We start from the raw sequence: 27,190 nt of genomic DNA, 5'->3' as shown, positions 1-27,190 counted from the left end.
CCACTCTCATGCATTATTCTCAACACAAAATCACTCTGCAAACACACAACCGAAATGTAGAAGCTTCTGAGTAGCGATGCACCCAACATCGTCTTCATTACAGAAACTTGTCTCAACCTCTCATCGACTCCCAACATCACTACAGCAATCCCAGCGAGCTACAAGATCACTCAACAGGACTGCCTTCACAAGCTAGAAGGAGGACTGACTATCATCTACAAGGAATCCATCAAATGCACAAACTACAGAGAATGCCACCCCATTCATGGAACACTTGAACTTCAAGCTGCAAAGCTCCAAAAATTGACCATGAACAGAATCCTAGCCTACCAACCACCCGGGCCACGAGCCACCTTTACCAACCTCATCACCGACTTTGTTGCGCCACTCATCATCGGCTCCAGAACCTACATTCCCCTCGGTGACCTCAACTTTCACTAGGATGACCAAAATGACCCCTGCGTCAGAGCACTCCTTAAAAGTTTGAGCAACATTGGACTAACACAGCTCATCACAGAACCGACACACACTGCAGGATACACACTCGACCCCATCTTCACCACAAGTGACAGCATCAAATACAACTCCACCACACAGCTCACATGGCCTGACCACTCCATCAGCCTCTTCCAAATATGCACACCTCAAGTCAGCATCCCTACCAGATTCAGCACTCCAAGCCGCAGCTGGTGAAAAATCTCAGAAGCAGACTGGCTCGGCTTCTTCAACACTGATTAACCTAGCCCCAAAAACAACCTTGAGTAGGACATCAACAACTTGAACAACTGGATACCGAACTGCATGGACTCCCTCGCACTCATCAAACCCATCAAGCAAAGAAGATCAAACAAGCAGGTCAGCTAGTACACAGAAGACCGCAGAGAAATTAAACAACACTATAAACAGCTAGAAAGGAAATGGCGAGCCAGCCACAACACCACTGACAGAACCACTTACAAGGCTGTACTCAGGCGCTATCACCAGCAAATTAAAGAATTAAGCACTAGTGGACCACATTGAAGGAAGCTCCAACAGCTGCAAAGAGATCTTCTGAATTGTCAAGGATTTCACCTCACCCCAGCCACTGTCAACAGCATTGCTGCCTCCTAACAACTCTGCAACAACCTATTCAACTACTTCCACAGCAAATTCTAAAACATCTACAGCAACTTCCCACACCAACCCAAACCCAGAAAACTCATTGCTAACCTAGCCACCACCAACCAAGATGGCCCCGTGAGTGAATGGACCACCCTTTCCAGGAAGGACACAGCGACAATCATGCACAAGATCCACTCAGGGGCCCCATCAGACTAATGCCCTCACCCATCTACAGCAAGAACCAATTTTACCAACTGCATGACCATGGTACCAGACTGGGTACAAACTGACTGCCTGAAGCTCAGCTCCCACAAGACGGAAGTACTGGTCTTCAGCAACAAGACCTTGCTATGGAATTCCTCCTGGTGGCCATCAGAGGTGGGACCAACACCCACACCCACAGACCATGCAAGAAATCTAGTGATCATCCCAGATGACAAGATCAACATGATGGCTCAAGTCAATGCAGTGAGCACCTCCTGCTTCCACATCCTATGGATGCTGCAAATGATCTTCAAATGGTTGCCTCAGAACACAAGACAGACAGTGACACAAGCATTCATCACCAGCAGGCTGGACTATGGCAACACTCTCTACACCTGAATCTCCAAACAACTCCTACAGACTTCAGACCATCCAGAACGCAGCCACAAGACTCATACTCGATACCAGACCTCCCACGCTGCACCCACATCACACACCGCACCTCAGGAAGCTTCACTGGTCCATATTCACAAACGCAGCCAATTCAAACTTCTCACGCACACATGCAAAGCCCTACACAACAGAGGACCAGAATACCTGAACACCTGAACACACATTCCCTGACCCACCAGACACATATGTTCAGTCTCACTTGCCCACACTCCCCCATCCACCAAAGTAAAACTGAAGGTCGCTTATTCTCATACATCGCATTCAAGACATGGAACGACCTCCCTCAACACATCGGAGCCTCCTCCTTGCTTCTGGAGACCTCCCTCAACACATTGGAGCCTCCTCCTCACTTCTCGAGACCTCCCTCAACACATCAGAGCCTCCTCCTCGCTTCTGGAGACCTCCCTCGACACATCAGAGCCTCCTCCTCACTTCTTGAGACCTCCCTCAACACATCAGAGCCTCCTCCTCACTTCTTGAGACCTGCCTCAACACCTCAGAGCCTCCTCCACACTTCTTGAGTTTTGCAAGAACCTGATGACCTGCCTCTTTATGTAAGCACCTTAGGACCACGCACCCACACACCTTGCCCAAGTGCCTAGATACCCTCTTGGGTGAATAGTACGCTATATAATTCAACATAACATTGAATGAACAGCAGGCTTCTCAGCTAGACAACGTCATCCAGTCAAAAGCTAGGGGCTGACTCAAAGCCCACTGTAAACAGATGATATGTATTAGGAACAAGAGGTGTGTCAGCACAGGACGGCTAAAGTTGTCTGCAGCTGAAACCTAACACCCTTCAGCCCAGAAGGCATCGCATCCCTGACTCAGTCTTTCGACTCTTCGTGTGGTACCTTTATTTTCCTGTTAAGATTAATCGGAAGTTGCCCCACGTAGGAAGGCCCTGGCGTCTGGGCATCTTAATATATACTGTTTTGAGTTCCACCTCAGCCAGGGAAAGAACAAACAGGACATCAACACACCTTCCCCAGATAAGCAGGTGTGTGTTAATGGTGAGCCCTATGTTTTTTTCATAAGAAATGTTCTCAGTTTGTAAACTCTTTCAATCCCTCTACTCCAAACTTGTCCCCATTCAAAGGATACTTGAATTTTTTTCTTACACTTTCTTTTTATTTGAGTTTCCATCATTTGTTTTCACTTTATAATTGCAGAAAAGCTGAGCTGGGTCCCATGGTATCAACACAGAGAGAGGCACTTGTGTCAGTGACTTCGGAGTATTGTGGACACAGGTGAGTGTAATGTAAACATTTCCATAGGTGCTAGATTCGGTGCACCAGTCTTGTAATATTCTCCGATGTCCGGTGTTCTCTGGGCTGAGGTGAGGAGCCTCAGAGGGCAGTTAGCTGTGTTGGTTCATTCTTGGCTGCTTTTTAATTCCAGTATTTGGAGTGGCCGGTGCAGGAAGGGGGTGAAACTGGGCAGGAAGTGCCGAGGTGAACGTGCTGCAGTTCCGGACGCGGGCTCCTCCTCCTGGTGCTGGTTTCTCAGAACTCCTACGGTGAAAGGACATCGACTGTTAGAGGAAGAGAAACACTCCAGAAATCACAACACATCAGTAAAAGTCCATTCTAGAAAAGACAGTGTATGTGGACGATCATAGAAAAGAGGACATAGAAGAAAGGAGGCCATCCCCGACATCAGACATAGAACCGAGTTCATTCCATAAATGAGACGAGCAGTGGAGCTCACTCCAAAACTGAGGGCCAAGGGGAAGATATCACTCCAAGAGCGTGAGCCGCGTGCAAGGGAGCTCTCTCCAGAAAGGAGAACGGAGCTGAATGGAGATCCCTCCCGACCTGAAGAGCTATGGGTAAGGAACTTGCGCAATTATTTGCAACATAGAGAAAAGAAAGAACATTTCATAAATCAGAACACAGAAGAAGGCAAAAAGACAAACAAATAAGTGGGGTTCTGAAATCAGTGCATATGTGAAGGGAGCAAACATCTAGAAAAAAGACAAAGAGGAAGAAGGGGGGCTTGGGGATCTGAATGAGAGAAGAGGAAAAAAAAGCCCTTCCAGAAAAAGAGACAAAGAGAAAGGGGCGGGGGGGGGGGAGGGGGGTAAGGCTTGGGGATCTGAACCAATGTGAGGAGGAGAAAGAAGCCCCTCCAGGAAAAAAAGACAAAGAGAAAGGGGGAGGGAGCTTGGGGATCTGAACCAATGTGAGGAGGAGAAAGAAGCCATTCCGGAAAGAAAGAAAGACAAAGAGAAAGGGGGGGGGAGGGGGCTTTGAGAGCTGAACCAATGTGAGGAGGAGAAAGAAGCCCTTCCAGAAAGAAAGACAAAGAGAAAAGTGGGGGGGGGGGGGGGGCTTGGAGATCTGAACCAATGTGAGGAGGAGACAGAAGCCCTTTCAGAAAAAAAGACAAAGAGAAAGAGGGGGTGGGGGGGAGGGAGCTTTGAGATATGAACCAATGTGAGGAGGAGAAAGAAGCCCTTCCAGAAAGAAAGAAACACTAAGAGAAAGAGGGGGCTTGGGGATCTGAACCAATGTGAGGAGGAGAAAGAAGCCCTTCCAGAAAGAAAGACAAAGAGAAAAGGGGGGGGGGGGGGGGCTTGGAGATCTGAACCAATGAGAGGAGGAGAAAGAAGCCCTTTCAGAAAAAAAGACAAAGAGAAAGGGGGGGGAGGGGGCTTTGGGATCTGAACCAATGTGAGAAGGAGAAAGAAGCCCTTCCAGAAAGAAAGAAACACTAAGAGAAAGGGGGGGGGGGGGGACTTGGGGATCTGAACCAACGTGAGGAGGAGAAGAAGCCCTTCCAGAAAGAAAGACAAAGAGAAATCGGGGGCTTGGGTATCTGAACCAATGTGAGGAGGAGAAAGAAGCCCTTCCAGAAAAAAAGACAAATAGAAAGAAGGGGGGCTTGGGGATCTGAACCAATGTGAGGAGGAGAAAGAGGCCTTTCCGGAAAGAAACACAAAGAGAAAGGTGGGGGGGGGGCCTGAGTATCTGAACCAATGTGAGGAGGAGAAAGAAGCCCTTCCGGAAAGAAAGACAAAGAGAAAAGGGGGTGGGGGGGCTTGGGGATCTGAACCAATGCGAGGAGGAGAAAGTTCTTCCGGAAAGAAAGATGAAGAGAAGGGGGGGCTTGGGGATCTGAACCAATGCGAGGCGGAGAAAGAAGCCCTTCCGGAAAGAAAGACAAAGAGAAAGGGGGGGACTTGGGGATCTGAACCAATCTAAGGAGGAGAAAGAAGCCCTTCTAGAAAGAAAAACAAAGAGAAAGGGGGGCTTGGGGATCTGAATGAGAGAAGAGGAGAAAGAAGCCCTTCCAGAAAAAAAAAGAGAAAGGGGGAGAGGCAGAATTCAGAGCACAGGACAAGGAAGCTTGATCCGGAAATCTGAATACTGAATAATGGCGCTCACTCTATAAAGGAGGGGAAGAGAACGCTGCAGAATGTGAACGCAGCGAAAGGGAGCTCACTATACAAAAGAGGATTTAGGGGGGCAGAGAGCCCTCCTGAATTTAATGCAGAGGAGCAAGGAGCTTGCAATAATAATAAGAACGGAAGAGAGCGCAGCACATTACAGGAATAAAAACATCTGCCAAATCCTCATACACCTTCCTCTTCCCCTTGGGCTCTAAGTGGAACCCCGCTTGTGTGTGTGTGGGTGTGTGGGTCTGTTTGTGTGTGTGTGTTTGTGTGGTTGTGGGCGTGTGTGTGTGTGTGTAGATATAATTAAATACAGGGATATCACTTCCATATTAAGATGGACCATCGCAGCATGAAGAGTAAATTTAAATTTGCCGCGAATTGCGGGTCACATTTGCTTGCCAGTTATCATGCTGTGGATACGGTTTTTCCCTTACAAATCGGGATCATAACCACCAAGAAACTTTCGTTGGCATTACTCTTCATGCTGCTATGGTCCATCGTAATATGGAAGTGACCCTTGTATTATTATCCGATTTGGATACATTTGTGCTGAATATTACACAGTGATCAGATTGTTCGCCTATGGGATACTGTGCAAATCATCCTTCCAATATTAATCGTGTCATTTGATTTTTAGCCCTGAAGAAGTTCCTTGGCAAAAGGGACGAAACGCGTTGGCTGTTTGCCATTTGTTTATAACCTTCTGGAATAAATACAAGATAAATGGACAATACTTGTGGTCTTGAATGACTCTTGTTGAGTGCACCTTCCTTCTTTCTGTGAAATCTCTGGATTCTGTAGCATCAATCAACGACGGATGCTGGAAGTGGATGCACCGTTTTTTGATAACATAAACTTAGGAATTTAAGTGCCTAACCTTTGTCTGTCGTTGGTGGTCTTTTTCTGTTTATAATTAAATACAGGATGCAATAGAAACTGGAGGCCTGGTGGTACAATGTTCCACAGCATATTTGCACAGCCACGTAAAGCCACTCTACGTGGCTTTTCATGGCCTTATCAATATGTGTCACTTTCATGCAGAAAACAGCATGAAAGGGGCGTTCCATGGGTGTTGCTGTGGTTGTTCCCACGCAACACCCATGGAACCTTAAGCATTCCCATATTTACGAGAAATTGTAAACATGGGACGGCATCAGAACCTAACGACACCCCGGGGGGGGGGGGGGGATGTTAGAGACGCGCAGTGAGGAGAAATGTTTTCACTTCTCCTCATTTTTCCTTTTTCTATGTGTGCTGCATTTTGCAGCACACATAGAAAGAGGAAATCGCCTCTTGTAGTTGGTTTAGTGCAGGAAGGTGTCCCTTCCTGCACAAAATTAATCATCCCCACAAGGCAGGCACCGGGTGCCTGCGTTGGCGCAAGGCAGCCCATTGTGCACCGGTGCAGGAGAAAAGGATAGGAATGCGCTGTATCTTATAGATACGACACATTCCTGCCTTTTGTTTTGACAGAGGGCAGCGCAGCAAGATTCCTTGTGCCATTGCCCTTCGTCACAACCTCATAAATGAGGCCCTAGGTTTAATGATGAATACGACTACTTAGGGGAACACATACATTTTGAACAAGTGTTTCGAACATCACCCCGCCCCCCCACATACACACACCCAGAGGAAAGGGACCTCCTCCATCTATTGTTTGCGATGGAAGGGAGGCTCCCTTCACGTGTCCTGTTTTGCAAACTAACAAAGTGAAAATATCTGAGCATATAACACAACATAAACATTGGTCGTCTACAGGTTTTTGACACTTAAAAAAAAAAAACTTTTTATTGAACATGTAACAATCTTCAGATAGACATCATACATAAATTGTAAAGTCCTGTGAGTTTACATGTGTTACCCGAACCCCGTATTGCATCGTACATTAATTTTCGCTGGTTTGCTGCTGCTACTATTGCTCTCCAGAGAGGTATTGCTCAGCTTTTTGATCTAGGGAGGCTTTTAAGCGACCCTCAATCCTCTGCCCAATGGCCTCTATATTTGCCCACGCTCCCCATATCTTCTCCCATTTGCGCGGGCAGCCGATGCTTTGATAGACTGATTGTTCTGCCCTATGCCACCAATACATGTCCCTTTTCCAGGCTTCCACTGACGGGGCATCTCCTGCCCCCCATGCACGGGAAATTCCTTTTGGCCACGTCCCCTGCCAATGCCAGCCAGGTCTTGCCCCATTGTGGCCATGTGGTCTCCCCAGTTACTCCCAGAATATGCCACCTCGGTTCTGTCAAAACCGGTTCTCCCACCACTTCAGACATAACTCAGTACAGGCTCTCCCAGTATGTTTGGATTATGGGGCAGTCCCACAGTATGTGGAAGAATGACCCTCTCTTTCCACATCCCCTCCCACACTCCTCGGACACAAAATTACCAATACAGAATTGGACCATTCACTGGGCATATGATCTATGGAGAACGCGGAGCTGGACCAGTCAAAAGCGTGCTCTGATAGCTATTTCTCTGGGGCTCTGTAGGGCCTTGGCCCAATCCTCATCTTCGAGTAGACCAATATCTGGTTCCCAGGCTTCCCTTAGAGGTCCCATGCAGTCCGGAGAGTTATTAACAAGCTTGCGATACGTGGGGGACATTGCCTTATCAGTCATGGGATCCAAGAGGAGTCTGTCTTTGAGCGGTGACTTCTCCGGTATCGAAGTTCCCTCCTTCAGATGGCAGTGTAGCGCATGTCGTAGTTGTCGGTAGCGGAGATATTCCCCTTCTCCCATCTGAAACTCTTTCGCCAGCTAGCGAACTCGACCATCTTACCTCCCTTCCAGACATCCCCCAGTAAGTCAATTCCTATAATGCTCCATTTCCAGAAGCCCTCTAGGCTGTTCAGCTCCTTCAGGTGGTCTCCCACCCACAGAGGTGTCTGTTCTGTGTGTTTAGTCTCCCAGCCTGTCATTCTAGTAGCCTTATGCCATATTTTGATCACAGTCCGTGTGTGCACCGGGAGGTGCGTAATACTTCTCCTCTTCCAGTACAGCTCCGCCAAGTAACTGCCAGTGCCCATCATCAGTCGGTCAACCCTGTATGCCGGCTTCTCGAGCGGGGAGAACACCCACCCATTAATGTTTATAAGCTGCGAGGCCCAATAATCTTACTGAAGATTTGGAACGGCCAGTCCCCCATCATACACTCCTTTCTGTAATTTCTTAAGTGCAATTTTGGGGCTGCTACCCCCCCCCCCTCCCCATAACTGCAGTGTCTGTTCGGACTCAATAGCCGAAAGAATGTCTCTTGTATTTGATATGGAAGACTACATATAAAAGGAGTGAAAGAGCCATCATTTTAAAGAGGACTACTCTGCCCATAAGGGAGACAGGCAATCGCCTCCAGTGCGTCGTGTCGTCCCTCAGCCTATCAAATTGTGTCTGTAAGTTCAACAGTATGAACTCGCCCTCTGTGTTCGTAATCCATATGTCCAAATACATGAACATCTCTTACCTCACTAGCTCCGAACATGCCGATGTCAGAGCTGGCAGTTCCCCCACTAGAGAGAAGACCAGGGATTTATCCCAATTGATACAGTATCCCGAATATGTGCTAAAAGATTGTATTATATGTATGAGTCTACAGAATGTTTGTCGGGGTCTGTGAGCATAAAGCAGGATATCATCTGCATATAAACATATACGTCTTCCCAGCCCCCGCCCATGTCGATAGCACTCACCACCGGATCACCCCGTACCCAGACAGCCAATGGTTCCAATGCCAGTGCAAATAGCATCTGTGATAATGGGCACCCCTGTCATGTGCCCCTTTGGAGTGCAAAAGATCTAGATATGGTCCCATTGACTCTGACATGTGCCATCGGAGTGGTATATAGTAGACGTATCCACTTCCGTAGGTTTGTGCCAAGTCCCACCTTATTTAACACTGCAAAGAGGTATGTCCATTCAATACTGTCGAATGCCATCCTCGCATCGAGTGATAGGAGGGCTGCAGGCACTTCTGGTTGCTTTTGGGTCATGTGCATTGTATCGTAGAGTCGCCGCAAGTTGAGCCTAGTGCTCCTGTGCAGCATAAAGCCAGACTGGTCCGGATGAATTAGAGATTGTATGATTGGGCTCAGCCGATTAGCAATAACCTTGGTCAATACTTTGGCTTCAAAGTTTAGTAGAGGGATAGGTCTGTAGGAGCTACAGAGGTCATGTGGTTTTCCTTTTGTATGGATTACCACCATCGTTGCCATTCTCTCATCTTTTGGGAGTTGATCCTCTTCTCTTGACCCCAGAAACATATTAAGCATGTGTGGGGCAAGCTTCCACCCACACACTTGAATAATTCCGTAGGGAGCCCGTTTGGGCCCGCCGCCTTCCCTGATTGGAAGTCCCGTATGGCACTCTCCACTTCTTATACGTTTATGTCTGAGCCTAGCATCTCTCTACCATCAGCCCCAACCGTTGGCAATGCAATGTCTTTGAGTAGGTCATAGCAGTCTCGTTCCCCCAGTTCCGTCTGCGACTGATAGATGTTTTCATAGTAGCTTGCAAATATTTCCGTTAACTCTGTACCTGGTCCACTCTGCAGGCCCTCTTCATTTCTAATTTCAGAAACCCAATTTCTAGTCTCATCCCTCCGTTCCAGCCACGCAATCAGTTTGTTGGCCTTATCGCCCAAATCGTATATTTTCCGCGTGGCAATCGCATGGGAGCGAGTGGTATTTTCTTCGAAGTCTCTGAGTTCTTTTCGCTTGAGTCTGAGTATGTGTTTATATCTGGAGTCTTCCTCATGGTCAGTGCTCTGTGTCAGCTCGAGATTTAGAATCTCTCGCTCCAAACCATCACATTGTGCACGTTTTTCTTTGCGCTTAGCCCTACTTGTCGCCTGTACAAATTCCCTGGCCACTGTCTTGTATGCCTCCCATAGTATACAGTCCGATCGCACAGAACCCACATTCTCAGTGAAATACTGCTCCGTACGCTCCTCAAAGCAATCTTGAAACTCCTGATCCCTGAACAAGGAGGGATCCAGTCTCGGCGGGAGAGACCGATCCTGCACCGGGCCATACATCTGTAACTCCACTGGCAAATGGTCTGATATCTCTCGTGCCTTGTGGATCCCCCCTTGAAAAAGTTTTACCAAATTGGTATGTGTGAAGATTTAGTCTAGCCGTGAACCACTACCGTGGGCCGCTGAAATGTGTGTAAACTGTCTCGATCTGGGGTTGTGGCATCTCCAAAGATGTGCTAGTCCCATTGCACTCGCAAATGTGCTCAGTGGTCGGGGTCCCCGAGTGTTCAGAGGCTGTACTTCCCGGTCCATTTCTGGGGCCATCGTGTCGTTCATATCTTCCCCATAATCAATGTGCCCTGTGGCATGTCGAGTATTAATTTCCTAAGATCAGGGAATGTCGTTCCGTGTAGTCGAGGGAGCACATACACTGAACATATGTTCACAACCCGCCCCTCCCACAACCTGGACAGGGCAGCATAGAGTCCCATCTGATCACAGCAGGTGTGTTTGTCTTTGACACTCATATCCCTTCTAGTCATGCAGGTATGTTGTGAAGATATTAAGACTTTCTTTCATCATATTTTGATCTTACGGAGGGTATGCATCTTCCAAAATCACACTGAATGTGTGCATTGTCTCTATAACTTTCACATATTTGAAATGTCAGTCCCCAGACGAAGAGTCACGTGTGTCCGAAATGCATTGAGTTATTTAAGAGATTACTGGAAAAAACTGATTGTAACCTTACCATCTGAAACACAATACTTATAGAAGAAAGTGTTTAAGGCTCACTAACAAAAAGTGTATATTTGGACAATAAAGTACTTGTGAACCATGATCAATATCAAGGTATTAAAACAAAAAAACAATTATGCTTTTTTAAATAAAAATAATGAAAATATGTTGCACAGGTTAACACAGCGCGCAGTGAGTGCGCTGATAATCTTGCTTAGCTACAAACCTTTCACAGTGGGGTTGTCTCTATATCACGCTTAAGGTGTTGACAAACATATCACGAACAGAGATGGTACCATAAAATATCCATTCAGCCAACAAAGGAGTACAGAGTAATACCTTAGCAGTCAAAGAAACCAGCCACTGGGGCAGGTCGCGATAGAAGCTTTTTATCTGAAGGGCGAAAGGCTTATGTAACAATGTCAGTAGCCGCCAACACTCCAGGGGGAGGGTTTTGACTCACACAGTACAATTGCTCTTTAAGCAGCACCTCGATTTATCACAACACGTGTGGCTTTAGGGATGTGATGTCAATGGCCAGCACCCTCACCCTGAAAATTGTCCTAACGCCTCTGCAAGACTGTTACTTGCATGTCCCCGCCAGCTTCTCCCGCCCACTGGGTGGTGCTGCCTTGCTCCCTGCTGGCATCTGCACGTGCACGCACCAGAAATGGGCCTTAGGAACGCCAGGGGTACGAGCATTACTGGGAAGGATGCTCTTCTAGCCCTGATCTGTTGACATCCTCCTTCAGCCCCCACTGACATCTGTGCCTGTTAACACCAAGGAGGGTTTTTTAATCATCTCTTTTGTAAAGACAGTAACTTAGCAAGGTTATCTGGGCTCTAATAAAGACAAGGGAAATGGTCCCGGCCCTGCTGCTAGATAGTAAAAGGAAGCCATAAATGCTGCACCTGCTCCTCTAATACCACTTAATATGCCCTTGTGTAAAGGGTAGAGAGATATTGCTTTGCCTGAGTGGGCATTAAGGGCTTGGCTTGGTCTATCGCCCCTTAGTTATATACCTAATGTACCCAGGTTCTTAAACTATGTGCAACCTTGAGTTCAAGCCCACTCTATTTTAGGTGCCACCTGAACATCAAACCCTGAGTGAAGTACTACTCCCTTTCCTCCTCCAATATTTAGGAGGAATCCTAGAGATCAAGAAACTCGGGGGTATATTCACAAGAACGTGTGATAACTACAGCAAGAGCAGCGTAACGCAACTTTCAATATCACAGCCCATCGCGGTAAAATAACCCCTTGTCAACGTGGAATTCACAACAAGGCGGTACCATGCGATAGACAACAGATAACGTGTCAAATGTCAGCGTCAAAATCGACGCCACGCCATGCGAAATGCGAACTCGAAAAATCATGCGATGAGGACAATCGCAGTACACAAATCAGCGAAGACCAGCCACAGGCCTGCAAATCCCACGCGTCTGGCGGGAAAAAGCAACATAAAACCAAGGAAAAAAAGAAAAAAAACCATTTCAAACTACTGTATAGCAACATGGATGCACACAGACCGAGTGCAGAGGACAATCCCGACACCACAAGCCGACACAAAGGACCTGCCAGGAACCCCGCGTTCATGGAAGGGCAAGGACAAGAAGAAGAGGAAGACGGGGTTCAGTCGCAGGGAGACCGGATCCTCGTCACGGAGGTGACCGAACACCATCAACAACTGTTCAGCACCTCCACTGCGGCACTGACAACCCATTCCAAAATATGGCAGGTCATCCTAACCAACGTCAATCTAGTCGGAGTGTCCAGGAGGTCACTGGAGGAGGTCAAGAGGTGCTGGTATGATCTGAAAAGGCAGACCAAACATAAGCTCGCCGACAACAGGGAGGCAGCAATGGCGACTGGAGGTGGGCCTCCTGCGACTCAGGAGGAGCTGGATCAGCTGGAGCAAATGGTGGCCATAGTCAGCAGAGAGGAGAGGGTGGCAGGATTGGGGGCCCTGGACACAGTACGATACGACCTGATCCAACAACAACAGGGTGAGTAACGACCAGAGACCAGGGGGGAACGGGGGGAGATGGGCACAATGGCACACATGCACAAGTATGCGTAACACACTGCACACCCACAATGACCGTGGAACATGTCCCCGATTGCCTTGGCACACTGCAGCACACATAGAAATGCCAAGTAGGCCCCCATCCACAATGTGTACAGAGGGCCCCCTCCTATGACCAATAATACCACCGACCCAAGCACATGTGCCGAATCCAGCAACGCAGCGGCTCTGTGTCCCACACTGACTATGCAAGTAACACTGCATGTCCGACAGCATGGTAGCAGCCAAAAAAAATGACATGGCCCGCGAATCGACATGGAGGTGGCCCAGTGCGGATCACATCCTTAAAGGAGCAGGTCACACCCTGACATGTCACCGTGCACCCACAACCCATGCCTTACAATACACGCAGCAGACGAACAATGCACCAGGCCACAAAATCTGTCCGAGAGCACATATGACCCAAGTCAAAAACAAATCAGGCCCCGAAATCACACGATTCAAAGGCACTCCGCCTCAAAGGGAGAAGGCCACACGAAATCAGAGCTGCAGGGGCAACTCCCCCACAATGCAGCACACACACATAGCAATCACAGGACATCAGCAACAGCGGAAATGTGGTACAACATGCAACACCAGCACCACAGGACAGAGCCCACAACAGGTTCCGCTTGAGCGTAGTAACAGTCCACACACATCTGGCATTGCCTGACACAGTGTGATGATAATGAACATGTACCACCATACATCCGTCATGTATTGGGAAAACACACTGCCTGCCATCGAATAGCCAGCTCCCCCAAAACATTCATAATGTAGATTGGCATGCAGTCTGAATGTAAACATATGCAAATCAACAACATACATGTGAAACCCTGTTAACCTGCATCTCCCCTTAAAATTGCAGAGGGACAATCAACACTTACTGCAGAGCAGAACACAAACCCCATCATTGATGATGTGGAGGACAACCTGCACATATATAAAGATACCCTCCAACGGATACTGAACAGCCTCTGCACCCCACCGCCACCCCCAGGAGCAGGGCACGCCAGCTGCCTCAAGGTGACCCCACCACCTGCACATACCACACAGCAGGAAACACACCACCACGGCTGTCTCCCAGGACCCCCCGACCAATACATGGAGCACATACAACGTGTGTGGTCTTCCCAGGTGGAGTTGGCTGAACAGCTGCGGGTGGGTTTCGAGCTCATGGCAACCATACTTGATGCCATACGTGGGTGTCTGAGTCCCATCATGGACCACGTACAGTCCCTATCGGACATCCCCTGTCCGCACCATGCTCCGCCACAGACTTTGGCTGACTTCGCTGGTGCCATGAATCATACACAAGAACTGTGTGGGCAGACAGGCACCAGCCATGACAGCACAGAGTTGGGACAGATGCGGAGGTCAATGGAGACCATGGAGCGGATGCAGGCTGGAAGGATGACACGGATGGACACTAGCGAGTAGTAGCTGGGGACTTCAATGCCCTGCAGTATTGCCATTGCTGCCACTAAGCCGTTCCCAGATGACTGCAGCGGGAACATCGACACACACAGCTCCGACCCCTGATGTGTCCGTGGCACACAGTGATGCTGCCCCATCACCTTCGCAGTCTGATGTGTCAGTGGCACACAGTGATGCAGCCATCACCTCGCCGCACACACCGGACACAGAACCCGTATCAGGGGAGTAAGAAGGGGATGTGAACTACTGTGTGAGGAAGGAGGCAGTACCAGCCATCACCGCGGTATGGCCTGTCCCTGCCTGGTTATGACCTATGCATCATGGCCTGGGAAACACCTCATAGTGACCCTGGAACACTCTGCGACTTTCACCCGGACCCTGACACGGACTGCCATTTCTTCACCGGTGGCCAATTACATAGCTATCCTGCTGCGGACTGCACTCTCCCTCTTCCCAATCACTGTGCAATCCCCAAAGGACTGTGGTTGCACACCACTGGGCTTTCATGTGATGTGGGCTTGGATGGCCATGTACAGCCCCAGCTCCCGCATTCACCTGAATGTGAATAAAACATTCTAAATCACACAGATGTGTCATCACTATGTTCACTCACATATGGAGGTATGGCTGGATGTAGGTACAATGATTATACACCCTGGTAACTGACATCTATGCGCATGTGTATCCCTGAGACACATGGCCAATTGGATGACTGTGAAGGTGAGTACTAGCTGTGTCCCCCTTGCACATCAACAACAATCTCGCAACGCCCAACGTAGGCACACATCCATGTATTTAATAGGGCTGTGTGTAGGACTGACCCAAACGAAAGCAGGCCAGGAGTGGTGTCCTACAGCACATGTGACACCAGAAGTTCATGTCGCATACCTACTCACACACATCTGTGTGGACACATTCTGTTATGATATATGACATTGCTCCACATGGTCAGGGGTTGGACACCATACTCACATTGCTGAAATCACGTAAGTGCACATGGCGTCCAGCACCTATCCAATAACAATGTCTGGCTCAGAGAGGTGGAGCTTGCCAAAGGGACACCCCCTCCCCCCATTGCACATGCGTCAGTCAGTCCTTCCCTGTGTAGGGACGATGCTCATTGTGGCGCAAGAGTGGACAATCCAAACAACACACCTCAAAGTCAGACACCAGTGGAGTTGCATAGACTTTATTGGCATGTGCGGTCAGTACGGACGAGGCAAGGGCCACAACAGGCAGGGGCATGTTTAAGACACTTACACGCAGCATGGGTACATGTCGAAGTTCAGAAAATGTTGGGGCTAAAATGGACAACATTCATCACGGATGGCAACGCTCTCAGCCCAACTTGCCTTGCTGGATGAGTAATGTGTTGTTTGGCGTCTGCCCATTTCCCCGTGTGAGGGGGCACAACTCACTGCCCATGGGATCTGCATAGTGCTCTGCCTCCGGAGTGCGCCGATTGTCTGCTCTGCTGACAGTGATCAGGTGTGAGGGTCCGACAGGTTCACATGTCGTGCTACAGTGCCATGTGTGTGCTCTCCCCCAGCAGTGTGTCTGAATTGGCAAAGTTGCCAAACGAAGCTGTGTTGCACCGGGTATGGACCTGCATATGTCTTAATGTTCTGTTTCTGTGTTTAGCTCCTTGCCGTCCTCTGAATGCTACTCATGCCCTTATGTGGCTTTTAGGTTTATTTTTAGTCAATGCGCCAACCTCCTTATGAGAGGACTTGCTTGCCTGAGTCGCCTATTGTCCGAATGGGACAATTGTGTGGTTTGTGTGTGCATCATGATCATCCAAGTCCTTTCAACGTATTCACAGAATGCAGCTGTGAAACTGGTATCTTGATCACACTAATCTAGCATGGGCGTAGAGGCCACACCTGTGCCTGGTAACACGAGGTCCAGAACTTCTTTTGTGAGCTGGAGAGGCAAGCCAAGCATACCGGGATAGCAGGCACAGGGCTACCGTCCTTACCCTGGGAAAGTCACGTGAAGCGGTGGTGGCAGTCACTGAGCTTATGTGAATCTTTAGCGTGACCGAACCCTTTTCACTGTGTCAGGAGACAGTGCGGTCTATTGACTGCTATTGGGTAAAGTTCAGTTTAATGTGAACCCCTGACCACACGCTTCTATTCTGTGCACGTATTGAGTGCATATATGTGCAGTGAATGTGTAACACATGGATGATGGTAAGTACGCCTCTATGCGTTGTGAGAGTCTGGGTACTGAGACCAGAGGGATCCTTTTTCAGTGACTGTTGAAATATCTTTTGGAATATGAATACGTGTAAAATATGGAGCATGGCAATGCATGAGAAAAATGTAGAAGGGTTAATAAAATCAGAAGATTTTGTTGAATAAATTCAAACATTTCTACTTATGTGTGAAACAATCCCTTTTTTATACATATGAACTGAAGAGTCAAATGACTATTTTAAAGAAAAAGCTAATTTTGAGCATTTAAAAAAAAGGTTGAGTCAAACAGTGGGTGTCTGGGATAGATACCCACAGGTTGGTGCAGTTATTGGGGGGGCGGGTGTCAGTGCACTCACCCTGTGCACCCAGAAGAAATTCGGTAAATGTAAAAATAATTTCCATGAAGACTATTCTAAACACTGAAATCTGTGAACAGCCTGCCACAGGGTAGTGATTTAGCATGAATCAATGCCCATGCCCTTGCTATCCTCCAGGGGCTGCAGATTCTGGAGAACTCTTATATCAGGGAGAGGTGGAACTACACAAAAGATATTAAATAAGATTACAACCATGTAACTGAGAAACCTACTGAACTGTGTACTTTCCTTTAATTAAAATATAAGCACAGAGCTGGACAATACAGAATTGTGTTCATTTTTTGACTGGTGAATTCTTGTCTGCCACACTGCCTAAATGAGAAAACTATGACCCTCCCTACCTTGAGAGTCAAGTGTGGAAGGGTAAACTGGCTCTACTTTGCAGAGCCATAGTGGGATAGAACCCAGGGTCAAACCGTCTCAACCACCACGGTTGTGTATATTTGTCAGTTCTGTATATTTGTGCTGATGTGCAGAATGTTGTTTGTGTAAGGGTAAGGTATTATTATTAGGAAAGCTCCGCAAAACGGTAAATCCCTGAGAACACACAGAAATTGCGTGGAATTGCTTGTTGGCAAGGATTTTTTCCGGTTTGCGACCGCTGGGTGTGTGCTCGGGGGGAAATATCTTGCGAACGCGCATTTTGAGAACGCAAACAAGCAAAAAATTCCGCGAAGCCGCGGAACGCAGAATTTTGGGCAATTACGCGTTCTCTGCGGAACGCTAAATTACCCAAATTACCCAAATTCCGCGAGCGGAACGGAATTTACCGCCCAGGCCTAATTATTACTCCTATTATTGTATCATCGAGGGTCTTAGAACTAACACCAGAATATTTCCTTGATTTGCTTATTTCTATGAAAGAATCGTAGTTTTCATAAACAAATATATTGAATAATATATGAAATCTGTACTTCTTTAAATATGTTTTGTATTGTTTTGAACAGTCACCGTTTAAAAGGGATTGTGTTTCTAACTCTCTGGGTATCCTTTAGTGTTCCTCCATAAATTTAGGACCAGGGGAGTTGTTGTTTGTATTTAAATATAATTTTTCAGGAACACAGTGAAATAAAGTTATGTATGTAGGCGCCAGTGGAGCCATAAGAAACAAAGTAAGTGACTCTTACTTCACTTCTGACGAATTACAGGTATGCGGCTTCTTTTCATTTATCTAAGGACACATCCCTACATTAACAAATGACTTCTCACAACATGAATCTTCTAATGGTTTGAAATCTACCAATGGGTTGGGATTAAGAGAGGCGCAGAACCTTTGTGGCGATTCTTTTACTCCTTATCCAAAAGGCCTAGCCTATTCCCAACAAAGTCCCACAATCCCTGTGTCATTGATAACTTTTCCTCATGAAAGGTGTCTACTGGGTGTGCACTGCAAAGGGGAAAGAGCCTACCTGATTGTATGTCTGCATACATGTGCAGTGCCGACCACGCAATGCCCCTGTTACTATTTTGAGATCGGTTTCCATTGCCCTAGGTACTCACACAGTGCAACTGGTACCAGCTGGAGTTTTTGCTACAGACACTTAGCATGTGCAAAGCTACACATTCTGACAACTAGACTAGGCTACAGGATGAACCCTTATGTGCCTTTCCGCTTTTGCATCTGTTTGCAGCCAACTTCACGTGCTGTTGGGTTACGAAATGGTCCCCCAATGCTCTACTGGCAGGCCTTTAAGACCCAACAGTCCATGATGATAGAACAATTGGGCAGCCATCCGGAGGTGGTAATATTGACTACATTTCCTCAGGTGCAGCATGTGTTGCACTGGTGTGATTTCAGGTTATTGGCTGGTTTCCAGGCCAGCAACTACTCATTGTCAGCTCATGGCTCATCCTGAAAAACTAACAGTAGAAACCCCAAGAAGGAGTCTGAAGAAAACTAACCAACAGGTGTGCTGCTGCACAACAACATGCCCTCTGACTGCAACTTCTTCTGAAAACATATATGAGAAGAAACTGGCTGTGTGCAGGCACGTATGTGGTGCAGATTCACCCTCTGACACTTGTGTGACTTTGGTGGGCACCTGTTTGCATGCTTGAGAATTATGAGCATGATACACCGCTAGATGTGACTATGATTGGCGGTCGTTGGTCCCTCTGTTGTCAAAGCATGCACCCTCATAACTATCATAACACACTTGTGGCAGCTGCGAGCCTGGATCCGATCCTATCACTACACTAACTAAATGTTATATGGTCGACCCCAGTCTCCATACTTATGGTCGCCCCTGGGTCTGCATGCTAGTCGATCTAACTGTGTGCACCTTGAGATCCCACATGCTTTTGGAGAGTACAGCGACAGACAGTGAGAGATGTTTTCTGTGCCGCTTACAGTATTCCATCAGATCTTGAAACAGAGCCTCTACTGTATGTGAGCCCATTCATTACTTCTTTCTCTCTCTTCTTTCTCTCTCCTGCCAGATAGCCTTACCTCTTCCCCTCATTCATCTCTCCGCTAACCTATGCCTCAGTTCTCTCTTCTATCTGTTATATTAACTCTCTCTTGTTCGTTGTAAGTGTCCTTGTCTCTGCGGGATCATGTTGGGGTTGGACCAAGGTGAAGGTGATGGAGATCAATGGACGCCGGGTGGGTCTTATATCTTCTGGGGCGGGAGGGGTCGTTAGGAAGGGGAATGGATTTCGAGATGGAGGAGGCTAAAGGCTGGTCCATGAGATCTCTATCACTAGTGGAAGCTTTGGGTAAATTTGCAGAGGTGAGGAGAGAGCTGATCACGGAGAAAAGATCATTTGAGAGGGCTTTCAGGTCATGTAGCTCAGAAGTGATAAGGTCCAAAAGTAGAGATATATCATCTAGGCGTGCAGCCAAGTCTGAGTGTTGGGCGAGGGGTGAAGGGTGTGTAGGGAAACAATGCAATTAAGGCAAATCAGTTATGTGCCCAGATTCTTATAGATAGTGCAACATTATTGTCTATTAAATTAAATTAAACACAATTATTTTTTGTACAGCTGGCATTCTGAACCTGATGGTGCTTTCATATGTGGCAAGGATCAGGGACATAAAATATTTGACAAAGACCACACAATTTATTAAGTGAGCAAGATTGGATTAATCCCATGTTTTCTTGTTTCACTTCATACAAATCAGCCTCTAAATGGGTGTCTGTTTCTCCATTTTACCTCAAATATAAATGCTTTGCTTTTAACTGTTTGTGAAAGAGGGTATAGTGAACGCAGAAGGCAGAAAGAACATGATTTTTTGGTATGTTTTGGGCTCAAGCTTCCAGGAGGACCTTAAGATGAGCCACAGCCATGCATATGGCTCGAATTTCGTGTGGCTCGTCGACCTCCAGTAGCAGTTGTACTGCTCTGCTTTTAGGTCGGGCCTAGACAACGCGTGCACTGTCTGGAAGATCTGTTGTATGCACTTTGTGGGATCTGGAGATCAGCCCTAGGACTTGTCTGATTCCGCCTTTGCTTAGGGACTATTTTTTCAGTTCAACTGCCTCTATTTAACTGTCTTGATAGAAAATGGCCAGTAGAGGTCAATAAAATGCCAGAATTGATTTCTACTTAGGGACTTTCTTTTTTTATTTTTCTGGTAACTGTCTCTATTTAACTTTCTTTATATACAACGACAAGCAGAGGTCAGTAAAATACCAGAATCACTTTGACATTCCCTAGATTCCAGACCATAGAAAAGTCTATTCAACGAGCACCCGTACACAATAATATATATATTTTCACCTCTTGTATTTTCAGTCATAAGACCACCACAGAGGCTGATTTTATATTAAAAACAGCGCTTTGGAAAATACATTTTCCCACTGATAGGCAGTATTTCTCTCCATGTGTTCCCATACCTGGCGTGTTCCGCAGTTTGGTGCTTACTTTCCCTCCATGTTAAAGAACAGTAGATGTTACAGCACCCAGGCTAATGTGCTGCATGGGAAACAACCATTACAACGCACTACCTTTAGAACGCAGTAATTACAACGCAACATCCTTTACATCGCATGCCATTACATCGCAGTCATTACAAGCATGCCCCTACAACACATGCCATTACAACTCATTATAAGGTAAGTAATGGGAAACAGTAATTTTTACCTCTACACTATCCAACACTTACCCTACTGTTGCACTCACTGGAGTGGAGATAGTAATTTTTACCCCTACACTATCCAACACTTACCCTACTGTTGCACTCACTGGAGTGGGAATAGTAATTTTTACCCCTACACTATCCAACACTTACACTATTGTTGCCCTAAAAGTATTATGCGTATGTGTAGTTTCTAAAAATGTGTTGTGATGGCATGCGTTGTAAAATCATGCATTGTAATGATGTTGCGATGTAAAAACCTCATTGTAAAGGCATGCGTTGCAAAAGTTTGCGTTGTAACGTGTCCTATTCGTGCTGCATAGCTAAATACATATAAGGTCTCAAAGGCGAGACCGATTGCATTGCAAATGCTTGTTTTGCCTTGTAATGATCATCGCCTCGGCCGTCACTGATTAAGCACTTGCTTCAAAGTCACATCCAGCACGGGACTGGCAGTACCAAGCACCGGGTGTTTCCTCTGGAGGCGTGAGGGGCCGGTTTTGTGACTGGGTCTGGCTTCGACTGAATGGGGGCTGACATTAAAGGAGGCCTACTGGCTGGCCAGTGGCCACCTCCACTCACCTTCAGCCTCCTGGGGGCTCGAGTGAGTCGGGCCAAAGACTGCGCTGCACAATACAATCCAGTCACCAAGTATCACGTTCAGAGGTCCTCCAGCGTTCTCCTTTGCTCACATTAATGAGGTTAGTTAGGAAGCGTTTGTTTCGAATTGTATTAAACAGGCTGGGAGTCGTGTAATGGTAAGGTGTTTCTGCATGACGCTTCAGGTCAGGCAAGCAAAGGGCTTTCACTTTATCACTTAATTCAAGTTAAATCGCTAGTACAAGAATTTCTCCCACAAACATCAACAAATTCATTGGTATATTTATGAACTGTGGTTCCTACATTGTTAAGATCTGCCTTAGCAGGTCTTCTATGCCTTGCCATCTATGAATTCCATATTGTTATTGTTTTGAGACACTTGTTAAAGTATATAGCTGCTGAATAAAAAAAATAATTATATTTACTGGCTTAAAAAGGCATACATTATCACCCGCCACTTGACTGGGAGTTCCTGACTGGGTCCAGAGTGTGGGGCGCCCCCGCCATGTACCCAGCAGGGGGGCCCTCTAAAGTTTTGTTAACCCATTGGTGACACCCAAAATGAAACTGTTGGATGCAATTTAAAAAGCACTTTCTCCTAGTAACAAGGAACAATTAAGTTCCTTTCTGGGTCTAGCAGAACAGTACTCTAAATGTGTAGTGCAGTTTTCTGAAAAAGTACATCATATATTACGATTATTCATGAAAAATTGGACAAGTAATTTTCAGCAAGCGTTAGAGAAAGTCAAGGGTTCAATAGTTAAGGCGGTGGCATAGAAACTGGTTAATCCTCAAGATATAATAATTGTTGTAACATATGCTAGTACTTCTGGGTTAGTAGCAGTACAAACGCAAAAAAGTGAAGGTTTTGAAAGAGTGGTGATGTTTGCTTCGCATACTTTAAAGGGATCAAAAGCACATATTCAGCCATTGAAAAGGAAATGTTGTTGTGTTGGTGAGGTGTAGAATATTTCAAAACTTTTTTATGGGGGTCTCATTTTGAACTGCGCATTGACCACAGACCGCTAGTAGGTCTGTTCTCTACTAAAGGGGCTTGCAAGGCAACTCCTCATGTAGGGAAGTGATATATAGTAGGGGTAGGTGGAATTTGCGGAGTTTCACTTTGTGGAATTCCGCAGAGTTACATAAAAATTTAGTGAGATTCCGCAGAGCTATGCCAGTGGGCAGAATTTGGCACGTTGCACTGTCCGGGCTAATTTTTAGCACTGGGAGCTTGGTACGCGCTGTAACATCAGAGCGAGTGGCAGTACGTGGCGCGCCAGAGCACGCTGATTTTTTCTGCCACTCGAGTAGATTTTCTACTTGAGCAGTAGCTTTCTCAACGCGGATGGTCGGGACCTGGCAGGTGTTCTAGCTCCGAGAAATCATGCTAGGGCATGCAAATTCTCGTCCGTTAACTTAACGTTGGTGAGCTGCGTGTGAGATTAAACTCTGCCACAAGGCAGTTGGTGGAGATTTGCCAGAACTCTGCGTTCCAAGCAGAACACAGTGGACAAAACTCTGCTGCCGGAACTTTGCATCCACTCAATATATAGATTGCAAGAATACATGTTTGATGTCAGATATATACCAAGCATTAGGAATATTAATGTAGACCATTTATCACGATTGTCATTATCTGGCAATTCATGTGAGGAGGACAGTAGCAAGTGTGCAGGAAGCGTGTGTAGAAGCTATTGGCGAAGAGAAGTGGAAAAAAGCTGTGGAGGCTGATGAGGTGTTGCTTTTATTGATAACAAAATCACCTGGTGGGAAGTTGTCACAAATGGATGATAAGAGTTGAATGAGTTTCTTCTGGTTTGGGATGGTTTGATAGGTAGGGCATGGCATTGTTTGTAGGACTTTCAGATTAGTTCGGACAATTTTGGGAAATTAGTTATTGGAACAACTGCGTGTCTGGCATGCAGGCACGTCAGCCATGAAGAGGAAGACCAGAGTAATAATAATATTTTATTATATGCTTAGTTAATAAAAACCATTGCATAAAATTGCTTTTTAAGAAAAAGAAAAATGTATATATAACTGGTTAAAACACACATTATTATCACATTGTTGTCTCATTCACAGGAGATGTTGCGGCCGATTATACATAATCATCTTTCAAGTCCTGTCAGGTAAAGTCATGTTTAACAGTTCTGTGTACCTGTGAGCACAAGCTCAGTTGTCATTGTCCTTCCCTTGGGAATAGTTTGTTTTGAATCAAGTTATTGTGGATAAGAAGATTAAACACTTGTGGCCATCAGTTTAAAAATACTTAAGATTAGATAGTGCTTTTCCAATTGAAACGCTCTTAAATTCTAAAAATCCTTCATCTAAATTTCTTTTTCTTTTTTTTCTTCAAAAAGAAACATTAATGAGATGGCCATGGTCTTTTGAGATGCTCAAAAGGGTTACAGATTGCTGTCCTTTGACGCGATGTTATAAGCCGGGAAAGGGTGTTGCTTGTCAGGGAAAAGAGCAGCTAGACAGTGGTCGTTAGCTTTTGTTCTTTCTCCGCCGTCCTTAGTTTTAATCCAGCCACGTCCAAGAAACAAACCAGACAGCAGGCCAGGCGGATGTCCTCTCCCTCAAAGCAGGCCTTCACTGCCTGTCTACATGATCTTATCCGTAATCTGTTCAGGGCAGGCTTTAGTATGGATCTTCTTTCCCTGTCTAAACCTTCGCATGTGCACAGAATATGTAGTATGTCTTCCTTTACCTCGGCACACAGTCTGGACGATGTTATAGATTGTGGCCATTTCCATGGGGGTGGATGCGTCAGTGTTGGTAAAATGCCCATCCTCAAGTGCAGAAATTTTTCCTTATTGGCCCTAGTAAACCCAGTGCACAAATAGGGTTGTGGGGAACAACTGTTATAGCTCTGGATGATGAACCATCCATGTGCCCTTTCCGAAAGGAAGACTTTATCCTCGAGAACGGACAGTATTTGTACTGTTTTGTTAACAAGCTCCTTGAACGTTTTATGGGCCCCAATCGTGCCCCAATGGTCTAAGGCCAAGCTGTCAATAGAGTCTTTTCGATAAGTCAAAGCTGCACTTTCTTTTTTCCGATTAAGTTCATTCCATAAAAATGTGTTTAATGACCCTGGCTCTGCTCCTTTTATTTTGTGCCAGCATTTCAAGTATGCCCCCTTGTGTGTTATCTGTTGTTTTCGGAGGCCAAACTCCAGTCTAATTTGGGCTGGTGATGTATACCGTGGGAGGTTAAAAATGATTCTCATTGCCTTTGTTACTGTCCTGTCCAGGGTTTCAGCATCTCTCCCTCTGAGGCACTCGCTTCCATAAGGGACGGTTGGGAGGAGTTTTGCACAGATTATCTGTAGTAAGGGTGTGAAACTCAGGCCACTTATTTTTTGTTTAATATTTTTTAGTGCGACTGCTATCAAAGTTCCTTTGCCTTTTATAGATGCTTTTAGTGGAAGGAACGTGCCTTTATTGTCTAAAATTACACCCAAATATTTAAATTCATCTACAATGTCAAGTTTCATTCCTTCCAGCTCCCATTAGAAGTAGTGTGATTTGTTTTTTTGGTTAATAACCATCACTTGGGTTTTGTCCAGATTTATGCATAGTCCCTTATTGCTGGAAAAATTACTTGTGATGTTTAACAGGTGTTGTAGACCAATTGGGGAGCGCCTAATCAGAACCAAGTCGTCTGCGTAGAGTAGATTCGAGAGAGGAAAACCTCCGAAGTTCGGGGCGTGATGATTGCACTTGTCTAATTCTGGCGAGAGGTCTGCCATAAACAGGTTGAACAAGATCGGCGCCAGCACGCACCCCTGCTTCAGCCCCTTGGTTGTCGGGATTCTCCGAGATATACTTTCTCCAGCACCTAACTTAACATGTATCCAAGTGTCACTGTGAAGTAAGATCAGCTGATTCAAAAGTTTGATATTAATTTTCATTTTGAAGAGTTTCAGTTTATTCCTGTCAATACTGTCGAATGCAGCTGAATAATCTATGAAGCAGACATATAGCGGTTTTTGGATATGTTTAGTAGCGTCTATTAAAAGTGATAGTGCCGGTATGTTTGTCGATGTGCCCATACTTTTCTGGAAGCCTGATTGATTAATTGGAATTGATGCTGTTTCTGATGCCCATTCTGTATGTTCTTCCAACAGCAATCCTGCATAATATTTTGCGTCATTATCTATTAGTGCAACCAGTCTATAGTTTGCTTCGTTGTTTTTGCTACCGTTCTTATATATCGGATAAATAATATACCCCTTCCAAGAGTCTGGTATTTTTTCTGTTTCCATAATGTGCAAGAAGAGTGGCAGGAGTTCAGCTGCCCAATAGTCCGAGTCTCGCTTGTAAAGAATCTGTGGTATACCATTGGGGCCTGGTGCGCCCTCAGCTCTGCCCTTGGAGATTCTGCTCTTAATCTGTTTTGGCGTGAATCCATGGTTAGCCTCATTGTCTTGTTTCGATTGGCCTGAGTCGGCTCTGCTGTACTCCAGAGCTTCCTGTGTATTGTTTGTTTGCCCACTATTAAAGTGATCCTGTAGATACTTAAACCATTCCTCTTCGGTGATGTAAGAATTTATTCCAAGAGCCCTTGGATTCTGTAGTCTCGTCACTGTGTGCCAAAACTTGGCGCTGTTTTTGGATTTCCCGTCATGGAGAATTTTGGCCCATGCTGTCTCTGTGGCTTCACGGCATGCTTCCCAGATAAGTTTTTTCTTGCTGGTTTGTAGTGATCTTATCTTGATTTGAAGATTGACATCCGGCCCTACCCGGTGGAGCTTTCATATTGCTCTGTTTATTCATTGCTTTAGTTGGTTTAATTGCGTTCCTTTTAGATGGTAGACTTGCGTGCTCACGGTGTGGAGTAAGACCTTTGTCGGGCCATAACTGCTCTGGTTACATCCCTCCCTTCTTCTTTTGAGTGGAGTGTGCTAAGATTTTCAGTGAATTTAGCCCAGCTTACAAGCACATCCTTGTTCTCCTTCTTTTTTTCCTCCCACATATTTTTTGCCTCTAGCAGGAAGTTCTCCAAGTTAGAAATTTTGCATTTGATTCTTTTAAGGTTGGTCATGAACTCCGAGCCTAAGCAGACTGGTTGCTCGGTAGATGCAGTGCCATAAGCATCCAGAGTAATCTCTTGTGGTAGGTGGTCACTATAGTCTGAGCTACCTATCCTGAAGTCCACTATTTTATTAAACCGGGAGTATGACGTCAAAGTGTGGTCAATTGTGGTATTTGCAAGTGCACTGTGAAATGTAGTTGCCGGTGGGCAATCTCCCAAGAAGCGCACGTTCAGCACGGCCAATCTCAAATTTTCCAGATCCCTGAGAAGCTACTTTGCTGAGCTGGTTTGCTTGCCCCACTTACTTGCTTCCTGATGTGGAATCCCCCAGACCCTGGAGCTGTTCTTCCACTATTTTGTCTCTTTCATAAGAGCCTGTTAGAGACACGTTAAAATCTCCTGATACTATAAGATTCGAGGAGGCCTCTTCTTCAAGTAGTCCTGACAAATCAGAAACCAGCAATTTTCGCACCAGCCTTTTTATCCAGTGGGTGGAGGTATATGTTAACAAG

General features: G+C 46.2%; 1 protein-coding gene across 7 annotated transcripts in view; it reads right to left on the bottom strand.

Annotated features, from left to right (window-relative positions):
- Positions 1–2,870: 2,870 nt before the first annotated feature.
- The window catches only part of LOC146869769 (triggering receptor expressed on myeloid cells 2-like), a 143,865-nt gene continuing 119,545 nt past the window's right edge, over positions 2,871–27,190 (bottom strand). For all 7 annotated transcript variants that reach the window (XR_014966055.1, XM_085614790.1, XM_085614879.1 and 4 more), the window contains one exon: positions 2,871–3,275. The gene's annotated coding sequence lies outside the window, so the exon portion shown is untranslated. The remainder of the gene's footprint in view (positions 3,276–27,190) is intronic.

Source organism: Triturus cristatus, chromosome 1_1 (genome assembly GCF_964204655.1).
Source record: "Triturus cristatus chromosome 1_1, aTriCri1.1, whole genome shotgun sequence".
NCBI lineage: Eukaryota > Metazoa > Chordata > Amphibia > Caudata > Salamandridae > Triturus > Triturus cristatus.
The sequence above is the reverse complement of the archived record's forward strand: the minus strand, read 5'-3'. Positions and strand labels throughout refer to the sequence as shown.